General features: G+C 44.9%; 1 long non-coding RNA gene across 1 annotated transcript; it reads right to left on the reverse strand.

Annotated features, from left to right (window-relative positions):
• Positions 1 to 1,488: 1,488 nt before the first annotated feature.
• Positions 1,489 to 9,928, reverse strand: LOC142585499 (uncharacterized). The gene is made up of 3 exons (XR_012829099.1): positions 9,490 to 9,928; positions 6,038 to 6,133; positions 1,489 to 5,085 (listed from the first exon to the last, which is right to left on the reverse strand). It is a non-coding gene; the product is annotated as an uncharacterized LOC142585499 (long non-coding RNA).
• Positions 9,929 to 12,123: the final 2,195 nt, after the last annotated feature.

Consider the following 12,123-nt stretch of genomic DNA (forward strand, 5'->3'; position numbering starts at 1 on the left):
GACGGAAGGCTTCCTCAAAAGCTTTTCTCCTTACAACACTGAGCCACCATCATCGGCTCACCCATGCCAACCCCTCCCCCCCCTCTTACGCTTTCACTAGCACATACAGCATGCGGCGCGCTGTCACGATGTTATCACCCTTGGACTTTATTTACACGGAACATGAGGGCGACGGCGACGGCAGGAATGCGCCTGGAGCTGCTATCGCAATAATATAATAAGGGTATCCGGCAACTGAAACGTCCCGTGACCCATTACTTTGCCGCAAAGGAATGAACAAAATCGAACTTTCGCCATGCCACAATTCGCTGCGCCACAACAATGTCTTTTTCTTTTGTGGGTTGGGTGGCGCCGAAATTAAATAACGCAAAGGAAAGCATGTTGGCTACAATCGAATGCCTACTTTAGGCACTTAAGTGTGGCTACCGATGGAATATCGAAGAAAACGTGAGACACTTGGTCCACAGAGAACCATAGGCATACTACTCGGTATCCTACACCGGCGAGACAAAATTTTCAGGAGAGGTTGCGCTCAAGCGAACGCGTTGCAATCCGTCGAGTCTACGCAGTGCTGGCGGCGAGCGACTATGCATTGTTTCGTTTTCTCGTCTGCTAGCCAGAAAGTGTCCAAAGCTATGCCAGGCGAAAATCCAGTCGGCCAGAGAAAAACAAACGCGCACCAAAGTGCGCCGCGCGGTGGTCGATGCAGCACGAGAAAAACGCATGCACTCTCGCTGGATCGGCAGCCAGCGGGTAGCACGAAAAAAGAAAGAAAAAAAGAGGCTCAATGTGTCCTCGCGAATAAAAGTCAAAGTAGAAAAATAAATAAGAACTTAGTTACCTTTACTGGCTTTAGTGTCCTGACATGAATGATTTAGCGCAGGTGAAAAAAAAATGTTGATATTCTTTTCTGTGACATGGCGGCACAAATGAACCACCATGGACAACGCTCCGTCTTATTGGACTTCGCTGCGTGCTTTGTCAACTTGTCTGATAGTGTGTTGATTTGGCATGTCTCTTTGTATGGTCCGATGTACGGCTTTAGAAAAGCCAATGCACCTTTGGCGTCAAATGTTTATAACAGCATTAAACCCACAAAGTTCCGGAATTGAAAATCTAAAGCACGACTTTGGAAATGTCAGTGTACCTTTCGTATCACAAGGTTATGAGATCTATATACTCATAAAGTTTCACAATTGAAACCCAGGCGCTTCGTAGATTCCGCGGCCTCCGCGAGATGCCGAGACGAGCCCGCTTGCCATCAAAACACCCTTGAAACTTTGTGCTCGGTGGGGCGCCTTGCGTTACGATATGTGACTCCCGATGCATGGGCGTTGCCGCGAAATCCAGCCCGATTTCGCAATGTTTGCACTAAAATGTCTTTTTGAGCGTGAAAAGGACATTCTAGACAAAATCGAGCATGATTTCCAGCGCTGGGAGTTGTTTTGGTCGGCAGCGCATGAAAGCACGAAAAAATTTCGCGGGGGGGGGCTTATGGGGCTTCAGCCCCCCCCCCTGGCTACGCCCCTGCCATAGAGGCATGTCTGCGATGTGGTCTGAGGGTACGTGTGCAGTGCTACTGTGAAGCTAGTTATAGTCCTCGCAGCAATGCATTAAGTAAGGTTATTGCTTAATTATTTTAAAAAAGACAGCTTCAGGTAGGCTATAAGGGTGAGAAAAATGATCTGTGCAATTCACCAAACATACAAACGGAATACAATATGACTACATACCATGTGCTAGTTAGTATTTCAAGTGATTAAGGTAATGATATTTGGGATGTTGTGTTAATCTGGTTTATTTATTGTGTTAAAGCACAGGCTGTGAAGATAACTTGAACATGTCTAAGTGTTTACGAAATTGGGGAAGTGGCAGTGACTCCTTGGGGAAGCAACACCTCAGTTGTACTAACGGTATGGCATGACCACATAATTTCATCATTGCTTGTTTAGTAATTTCATGGTGAGTTAGAACCTATGAAATGCCACACTAGCAAGGCTGAACATCCATCCTCATTTCTCAGAGGCTTAATGAATGAATGAATGAATTAATTAATTAATAATGAATTAATGAATTAATGAATCAGAGGCTTTAAATTACACTTTAAAGCACATTTTGGTAACAAATATACGCCATGTTCATTTCAGTGGAATGGAAAGAGGCGATTGTGCGCAGCCATGCTATTGTACCAAGGGTGAATTAATACAGGAGAGCATGAGGGCTAATATATGTTACGTACTGGAGAAGAAAGAGCAGTAGACACTGCTTCAAGGAAGACGATGACGACGAGCTTGGTTGAAGCCGAGTGCCTGAATCGCCTGAGCTGTGTGACCTCTCGCTGCCAGTTGTGTGACTCTCTGAGAGCTTTGTTAATTACTCCAGAACACCTCTTGACAATTTGGTGGAAGTGCTGGGCCCTTTACCGACCTGGAACTCCGCAGCAGGATGCTCCCTCCTGTTTCTGCCATGCCAGAGGACGCCGCGCAGCCCGCTTCTCCCCAAGCATCGCCTATCGATGGCAGAGAGAACGCCTATTATCTGCTCCGGTTCTCTCCGCCAACGAGATCCTCCTGTCTTCAGCGGCACCGATGATCACGATATCGGATTGACTCTCGAGTGCTCATAACAAATGGGATGACAGTTAAACTGACTAACATCTTCTACCTTTCCGAAGTCGCTAATCTCTGGTTCCGGAATCATGAATCCATCCTTTCTACCTGGACGGCATTTACGCATTATTTCAAAGAAGTCTTCGGCCGCCCTGCTGTGCGCAAGCTTCGCGCGGAACAATGCTTGCGTGGTCACGCTCAGCAAAAGGGTGAAAACTTCACCAGCTACATTGAAGATGTAGTTTACCTTTGCCGACGCATTTATCCCGCTATGCCCGAAGCTCAAAAGATAATGACCTGAAGGGCATAGAGGATGACGCCTTCCAAATGCTCTTGGCGAAAAATCCTCAAACGGTTGACGACGTAATTACGCTATGCCAGAGCTACGATGAGCTCCGCAAGCAACGCGCCCCAGGTAGCACAAACCCTTCTAGAAGACATCTATATTTGGGCTTGTTCAAACCAATACATCCCTAGAACTCCAGAAGCACTCCCGAAGCCAAGCTAATGCTCCCTCCGTATTCGTCTTGGGGAAGTCTTGGCAAGCTGTTCGCTAGATTGTGTGTAGAACTCATGTATGAAAACTTATTTTGCTTGCTCTAGAAAATACCGGGTGTTTCATCGAACACTTTCAAACTTTTAAAAAAATATTTCCTGGGGCAGATAGCACAATTCTGGTCCATTGGTCGGTCTACTCGGAGTGGTAGGTATTACTTGCAGAAGAAATTGAAATGCATAATCAACTAATTAGCAAATATCACTAATTAAGTTTTGAGCTGATTGCTTTATAGCACATATTGTAATTTAGAAATATTACCACGTGTACTTGTTTATAGGGTGACCACGTTTCATTGTCTAACAAATGTTATCGCACAGTGCAGGACGCGCCTGCATGTATCGGAAATTTCTGGAATGTTATCGATGGTTTCATACGCGGTCTGTCGCCGAACCTTCTGTAACCTGAGTGCTTGTATGCGCGACATGAATGGTGTAGAACTTTGGGGACGGGTCCCAGGCATTGCGGGTCCCAGCAATTGCTCTGGAACATTCGACGACTGATGTATAAAAGCCGACGCGCTTGACCCCGCTGATAAGATTTCCGACGATCGCTGACTGTGTTCGCAGCTATCATTGTGCTTAAGTGTAATTTGCTTTTGAGGGCACAAGTTCGCCCAATAAAGATTTAGTTTCGCCATTTATAGTTTTGCTTCTTTGTTCATCACAGCTGTCACTACCATGTGACAATATCAACGGGCGAGACTCCAAGGCATATTCACTTGAAAAGAATTGTGTGGACGACACCATTTACAAGAATGCGCCGTCAAACTGGCGGTAAAGTGCACTGTCGTTCCACCTAGTTTCCTAACAAAACCTTGTTTTATGCATTGAAGCTCAAAAGTGATGCGTTTCTCCGCAATGTTTGGGGAATTCTCGAAAATAATGTCACTATGAAAATTCGCTTCAAGTGGATCCGCCTTGCGAACTCCCCGGCTAGAATTGGTAAATTGCAATATGTGCCATAAGGTAATTTGTTAAAACGTTAATTAGAGAATTTTTAATAAGTCAATTATAAATGTCATTTTTTTTTGGAAGCAATGTCCACCTTTTCGAGTAGACCAGCTCAAGGACTAGAATTGTGCTATTTGTCACAGGCAATTTAAAAAAAATTGTGAAAGTGTTCGCTGAAACACCCGGTATGCAACCTGCACTGCAAAAAAGGTTAGCTATGCTAATCATGCGCTAATGCAGATCACTAGTACAGACATGCTTTTCTTAAAACCAGTGTCACGATTCAGGATTTTTAGTAAATGTACATGTATTCAATACGACTGGTTCTAGCTTCAAAATTAAAACACGCAAAAACATACTAATTTGAAAAGATTCAGTATTATGGGCTAAATGCATGCTTTTGCAAAGGCATACATTATTGAAAGCACCTGCATAGATTCCGCAGTTTGGAATAAAATCTCTGAAGGTATAACATGACACAGAAACATGTGTACATATGGCAGCCATGTCACTTCTGCACCAAAATGAAATTCTTCACGGATAACACTTTGCAAGTGAACAGCACTTTAGTAATTTGGGTACTGCTAACACAAGAAAACTACGCGCACCACACAAAGGTGTTGAATGAGGCACACTGAAAAGATATCTTGTAAAAATACTGTAAAATGCCTTTTTGATAACCAGCATTTTATAACAATGTTTTGGAGGCAAGAAAATCAGCAAAGTACAAATTTTCGTTCTTGCAAATTATGTACATCTGCTTGCTTTGCATTGATTGTGACTAAATGTATATATAGGTAACGAATGAGATGCCATGCTTTGCATTGACTGACTAGAATATATATACTATGAATGGCATGTCTAGAAAAACTGACCCCGCATCCACATTCTAGGACTAAGGCACAGGACTAAGGATGACGAAGAAACGCATGTCAGCTGGTGGCAGGCCCAGTGGCTTTTGAAGAAGCTGTGCCAGTCAAAAAAAAGAAAAAAAAAGCACTCATTTAGAGTAAAACCAGGAAGTAAGAGTTGAATGTTTAAAATAAACATGATTAAGAAATAATCTCTACATATTAAAAGAAATAGCGATGACAATATCCGAAAAGATACTGTTCCCCATTGACAGCTGTCAAGTGTATATATTTAACCCTATAGTTTCTGTAATGCACACACCATTTTCAAGGACTGATTCTATGCTAGTTATGAAATTACAATATTCTAGGACCTCGATTAACACTCACGGTGCATAGTTGCTTGTTTTAAGCCTCGCTTTTCAGTGGCTGTCCTCACAAGACTAAACAATAGCAAAGAACTACAACAATAACAAGCACCACAATTAACGGACCAAAAATATAAATGTGAAGGCATAGCGTAATGCCAGAAGACCGGTATTTTTCACTCTATAATTTAAAATGGCTGTTCAGGTTCACCCAAAGCATCTCCATGTTCTTTTGCTGCTTGGAAGTTAAATTATTATAGCTTTCTTTCACTTTGCATCTTGCTGGCAAGCGGCCCTGAACAATTAGAACTGCAATAACTGATGTCTTACACTACTTGGTGTTCGCAAAATTTATTATGTCTAAAGTAGAATATATCACATTGTATACAAGTTTCCGTATTACCACAGTAAAACATGATGTTGCAACAGCCTGCATGGATGATTCTTGGACATTATCTGGCCGTTGTCAATAGATATTTGAAGACATGTGACAGTTGATGCAAGTACAGTTTAGAACCCTGAGGCAAAATATTAATCATGTCCCACGCACTATAAATTCTTATGTAGAACCAAACGTCAATTTTATTGAAATGGGAACATGCTACGCAATGCTAACTTAGTCAGTAACATTAGTGTAGTTTAACTTTATGAATAAAAACTAAATGAGCAGTAAGCATAACATAACATGCCAACTTCTTACCCACTTTCAAAGTGCAATTCTTCAACTTGGCGACTGCTGCTTGGCAAATGACACGGGTTATCGTTTTTTCCCATGTGGAATGGCTTCGAATAGCTTCTGGAATACCAAACCATCTAGTCAAACAATGCAAGTAACACAGAGTATCAGCATTTTTGGCTGATATCTGAAGCATTGTCACATACAAAACAGTTCTGCAATTAATAAGTTAAATTTGTGGAAACTCAGTTCTATGGAACTTGCATGCAAGGGGAGGGAGTTTTATAAAAATTGCCATCCACCCAACTGTATCTACACTAGGTGCATGACAATTTTCTGATTAAAATGTGTCCATCAATTTTTGTTTCATTCCGAACACCATGAATTTTGGAAGTAAGAATCACTGCACTTATGCCTAGTCAAAAGCCCTCCAATGTTACCTTTAATGACACTGTAGACATGCAGATTCGAGGCTTATTTTCTGCCACTGGCCTTGAGTGCTGAAGTTTCCACCCAAGCTGCCTGAAAATACTCGATACGATGCCCATAGTGCCCTCATAAGATAGAGCCGTCATGTCTCGATAAAAAATAAACAAAAAACTTAGCAAAAAAAATTCAAAGCTAAAACACTAACATACACCATGTGGCTATTACAATGGCTGCATTAAGGCAGGAATGAAAGTCCCAGAAAAGGTAAGGGAGAACAGCAAATGACACTGGATGATTATGCATTCCTGAGAGATTATTATTGTAGCAACATTTATGCACATAAACTGCAAGGTGTGCATAGCATAAGAAAAGTTATAACTTTATCTACTGTGTATACAACAACTCAAAAACATGAAGCTACGAAATGTCAAATAATGCCTTCAGGTAGCATGTGTGGGTTTGTTGAGCAGTTTCCTTCACCCAAAAAGACCACGTACTCATGACGCCTGCGGCAGAAAGGATGTTACACATCTGCCATAAAGGTTTGCGAGTGGTGTCACTGGCTAACACTTCCATGGTTAGTTCTAGTAGTAAAACATAAACAGCCCAGAAATGGATGGGCAAACAGCACCGCAGTAGCTCAGTTGGTAAAAGCATTGCACGCGTAATGGATCGTTCCCCACCTGCGGCTAGTTGTTTTTTTATTCATTTTCATTTCCATTAATTTACCATTTCTTCCATTCATTGTTTTCGTACAACATGATCGGATTTTGTCCGACCCTGTCCATGCAGGACGTGATGAAGGTCATCAAGTGTCAATATAATTGACAACACCACAAGAGATATAAGAGACATCTTAGGCCTAGACCTGGAGAAGGCCTTTGACAAGTATCTCATGCTCACATTCTGAACTCCATCTCGGAGCTCACTTTGGGGGACGCCTTCCACAGATACATAAGCTCGTTCCCAGGGTTCGCAAAGCCACGCTCAAAATTCGTGACTTCAAGTCCGACAATTTCAGTTTGGGCCCCGGAGGCACGCCACAAGGAGCGGTAGTCTCACCACTTTTTACCATTGCCATGAAGAAACTATCACAAAGTCTTTCCATCATCATCATCATCATCATCATCATCATCCTGGTTACGCCCACTGCAGGGCAAATGCCTCTGTCATACTTCTCCAACTACCCCGGTCATGTACTAATTGTGGCCATGTTGTCCCTGCAAACTTCTTAATCTCATCCGCCCACCTAACTTTCTGCCGACCCCTGCTACGCTTCCCTTCCCTTGGAATCCAGTCTGTAACCCTTAATGACCATCGGTTATCTTCCCTCCTCATTACATGTCCTGCCCATGCCCCCATTTCTTTTTCGTGATTTCAACTAAGATGTCATTAACTCGCGTTTGTTCCCTCACCCAATCTGCTCTTTTCTTATCCCTTAACGTTACACCTATCATTGTGCTTTCCATAGCTCCTTGCGTCGTCCTCAATTTAAGTAGAACCCTTTTTGTAAGCCTCCAGGTTTCTGCCCCGTACGTGAGTACTGGTAAAACTCACAGCCAACATAGAAGGGATCAATCATACGCTCTACGCTGATGACATCACAATCTGGTTCACCGGAGGAAACGAAGGAGATGTTGAATTAGGCTTGCAGGAGGCTGTAGATCAAACAGAGATGTACCTGGAAAATACGGCGCTTAGATGCTCCCCGAGCAAAACTGAGCTCCTACTCTACAGGCCAGTCAGGAGAGGTCCCAAACCGAGAGGCTAGAAACCGTTGTCTGAAATATACATAAACTCTACACTAAAAGCGGCTGTACCATCCCCAGAGTAGACACTATTCGGGTCCTGGGCATGCTCATCGAATTCAATGACAGTAACAATACGACTCTCAACAAGCTTACAGCCAAGACTGAGAACATGATCAGATTCATCAACAGTCTCGAATAGGCATGGAGGCCTTCAAGAAGACAACCTCCTCAGGTTATTCCACGCCTTCCTCATGAGTCATATACAGCCATGCACTCCGAGAAGAAAAAATTAAGCACACTCATCAGAAAAAAGTATAAAAAAGTACCAGACGTTCTGTTATGGGTGAACACCGACCTCCTTATGCAACTAGGAGTGCACAACACATTGGATGAGATAATCGAGGCCCATGAGTCAGCCCAACTGGCCCGCCTATCCTGTACCCCGGCTGGAAGGAAGATCCTGGCGGTTCTTGGGATCAACCCTATCCTCATGGAAGAGCAGAAATATCAAATCTCCGATCATCAAAGGAATAACATACGAGTCGCACCGTTTCCCCATAATGGGTCTTTGGTACGCTTGAGGAGGGCCCTCGCCCTCCTCAAGCGTACCAAAGACGATCCCTATTCGGCATATTTTGTTAACGCTGCCCAATATGGACGGTCGTCTAACTTCGCCATTGCCCTCGTTGATAACAACGAACAGACAGTGACTGCGGCTTCCCTGAAGTGCTCAACACCAACCAGAGCGGAGCAGGTCACAGTTGCTATAACACTCCTAGATAACAGCAGATCAGAGATCTTCACTGATTTGAGATCGGCGCTCGGGTCTTTCGCTTCAGGTTCCATTGCAATGCTGAGAAGGCTCACAAGATTCTCAAGAACAAGATAATCTCTCCACACACCATCACGTAGTTTCCGGCGCACTTCGACTCTCAGCTTGACTCCTTTCCCAATCTCGATGGCATCGCCCACTCCCAAGCGCGCGCACTAACCCACCGCGCGGGAACAGGGTCGAGCTCAGACTCCGGGATTCTCGAGTTTCGGGACACTCTCACTACTTTCAACGAAATCACTAAGCACTATCACCTGGGTAGGAGGACTTATCCTCCCCCTCATAGCAAACTGGCTAGACCTCTGGCGTCGACTTTACGCATGCTTCAGACCAAGTCCTATCCAAACCTGGCCCTTTTCCATCACTCCAGAGGCTTTTAGCTCTACTTGCCCCAACTGCGGGGCTGTTAGCAATCTCGCACACATGCTCTGGCGATGCCACTCGTTACAGGGACCCAATCTCACCACGGAACAAAAGTGGAGCTCTGCCATACAGAGCTCAGAACTTTCACGGCAAGCTTGGGGTGTCCGAGAGCCCACGATGAGACGGCCGCGCAAAATATCTTCCAGTGGCTCCCTTGCTTCAAACAGCGGACACGGCGAATCCATGAACAATGCTTGATCTGCCGACCACGTTTTAGTCATAGCGGCGCCGAGGGGGGTTGACACGGCACATCGTCGTCCCTTCGAAACAAGTCACCGCGGCAGGTGGTGAAGGCTTCCAGGGTCTCTTCGGGGAAGCTCGCCACGCTCGCAGCTGCAGCTGGCTGAGAAAACTTTGCATGTCGGCGCCTCTACCGGCCGTTCTTAACAGCTCCTCGATGGCCCGGAAAATCTCGACTGTTTAGCGCTGACAACCGCTGGGCAGGAAGAGAACGGCTGGTGGCAAGGAGGTGATGCCTTGGCTTGCAGCGACCACTTGAGCAATGATATCACCGTCCCAAAACATCCAACAAGGACCGGCAACTGCAAAACGAACCCTACAACATAGCTCTGCGTCGAGATGACGTATCTCGGATCTCACTTTAGACCCGCTAGGCTTCAAAGAAAACATAAGTGTAGAAACAAAAAATGCTGCATTTCACTACGCCAATTTTTGAAGCAATTTCTTGCTGACAAATTGAGCAATCATGGAGGGAATCCTGTTAAATGAGAGGGGATCTTCTTGGCTTAACAAAATTAACAATAACAACCCTAAAATTTAGGCGGGACCCTTAAACGCAGAATTCAAATGAGCCTGCTCAAACCATCCGCATTGCTATGCAACTTTCCCTTATATCTAACGGAGAAGTTGTACTCTGGGAGAGTGAGGCTCCATCGGAGCAAGTGGCTATTTTTGTGTGACATTTGATTGAGCCACGTCAGAGGACAGTGGTCGGTCTCGAAAATGAACCTCGCTCTGTACAAGTAACACAACTTCTGGGCTGCCCAAACCAAACAAGCGCATTCCATCTCTGAAGCGCTGTAGGCTTCCTATCTTACAGTCAGCTTACGGCTGGCGTAGAGGATAGGATGTTCCTCATTATCGTCGCCGACCTGACTAAGTACCACGCCCATACCTCTGTCGCTTGCGTCGCACTGAACTATGAATTCTTTTGTGTAGTCTGGTGCACGAAGCACAGGACGAGAAACCAATAGCGTTTTCAAATTTTGGAAAGCGTTCTCTTTGTACTTATCCCAATGCACGCTACTCGGTGCTCCCTTTCGGAGGGCGTCCGTTAAAGGACTTGCTATTTGAGAGTAATTCGGCATGTACCGTTGATAGTACCCCACAAGTCCCAACGATGAACTAATGTCTGTTTTCGTGCGCAGCTGTGAAAATTCTTCAATCGTAGCTATTTTCAGCTCGGCCGGCCGTCTAGTGCCCTGGCCGACAACATGGCCCAGATAAGTAACCTGCGAACAGCCAAACCTACACTTTTTCGCTTTCATCGTTAAGCCGGCTTCCCTCAACCGTGAGAACACCTGCTTGAGGTGCGATACGTGCAGTTCCCAGCTGTCCGAAAAAATTGCTACATCATCAAGATATGGCAAGGCGAACTCCTGAAAGTCCTTTAGGACAATATCCATTAACTTAGAGAAGCTAAACGGCGCGTTCTTCAGCCCGAAGCTGAGTGCGAGAGGGCGAAAAGTGCCTACTGGTGAGATAAATGTGGCACAGCGGCTGGCACTTTCTGAAAGGGGAACTTGCCAGTATCCCCGCACGAAATATATAGTTGAAATGCATTTCTAACTCTTTCAATTCGTTCCTCAATGTTGGGTATCGGGTACAGCTGATCCCTAGTGATGGCATTGAACTTCCTGTAGTCAACACATGGACGAGGGTCCTTAGGGGTTTCTACCAGTATTAGCGGTGACGCGTAGTCACTCTCAGCGGGCTCAATAACTCCCAACTCTAGCTTGCGCTGTATCTCTGCTTCCATAATTTCTCTCTGTCGTGGAGACTTCGATCCTACGGGTTCGGTTGATGTCAGCTCTATTTCATGCGTTATTAGATCGGTTCTACCTGGCCGATCGCTGAATCTGTCGAGATATTCTCCCAACAGCCCTCTTAGTTCATCTAGCTGCTCGGGTCTATGAGCGTGCGAGCTTACGGAATGTTTTACTACTTCTTCTAAGCTGATTTCCGAGTTGGAGGTCGTCTTATACTCATTAAACTTGGTACTAGTGTCATCCTGCTCTTGGATGATACAGTTAACGACTCCGCTCCGCTCTACGTACGGCTTCATCAAATTGCAGTGGTATATCCTCACCTCCTTCCTGCGACCGAGCATTTTCAGAGCATAGTTACTATCTGAAAGTTTGTGCAACACTTTAACGGGCCCGTCCCAGTGAACTTCAAGCTTGTTCTTTCTTGAAGGTTTGAGGATCATTACCTGGTCTCCGGCGATAAACGTACGAAGCCTCGCATTCTTGTCGTAATAGAATTTGGCGTTCTTTTGAGCTACTCCCATGTTCTTTTCGACTAGTTCTTGGGTTGCACTTAGCCGTTCCAGCAGATTTAGCACGTATTCTACCACTGTTGGGCTCTCTCCTATTTCCTCCCACATCTCTCTTAACGTTCTCAGTGGAGAACGGAGTGTCCTCCCATACACTAGT

Source organism: Dermacentor variabilis, chromosome 1, assembly GCF_050947875.1.
Source record: "Dermacentor variabilis isolate Ectoservices chromosome 1, ASM5094787v1, whole genome shotgun sequence".
NCBI lineage: Eukaryota > Metazoa > Arthropoda > Arachnida > Ixodida > Ixodidae > Dermacentor > Dermacentor variabilis.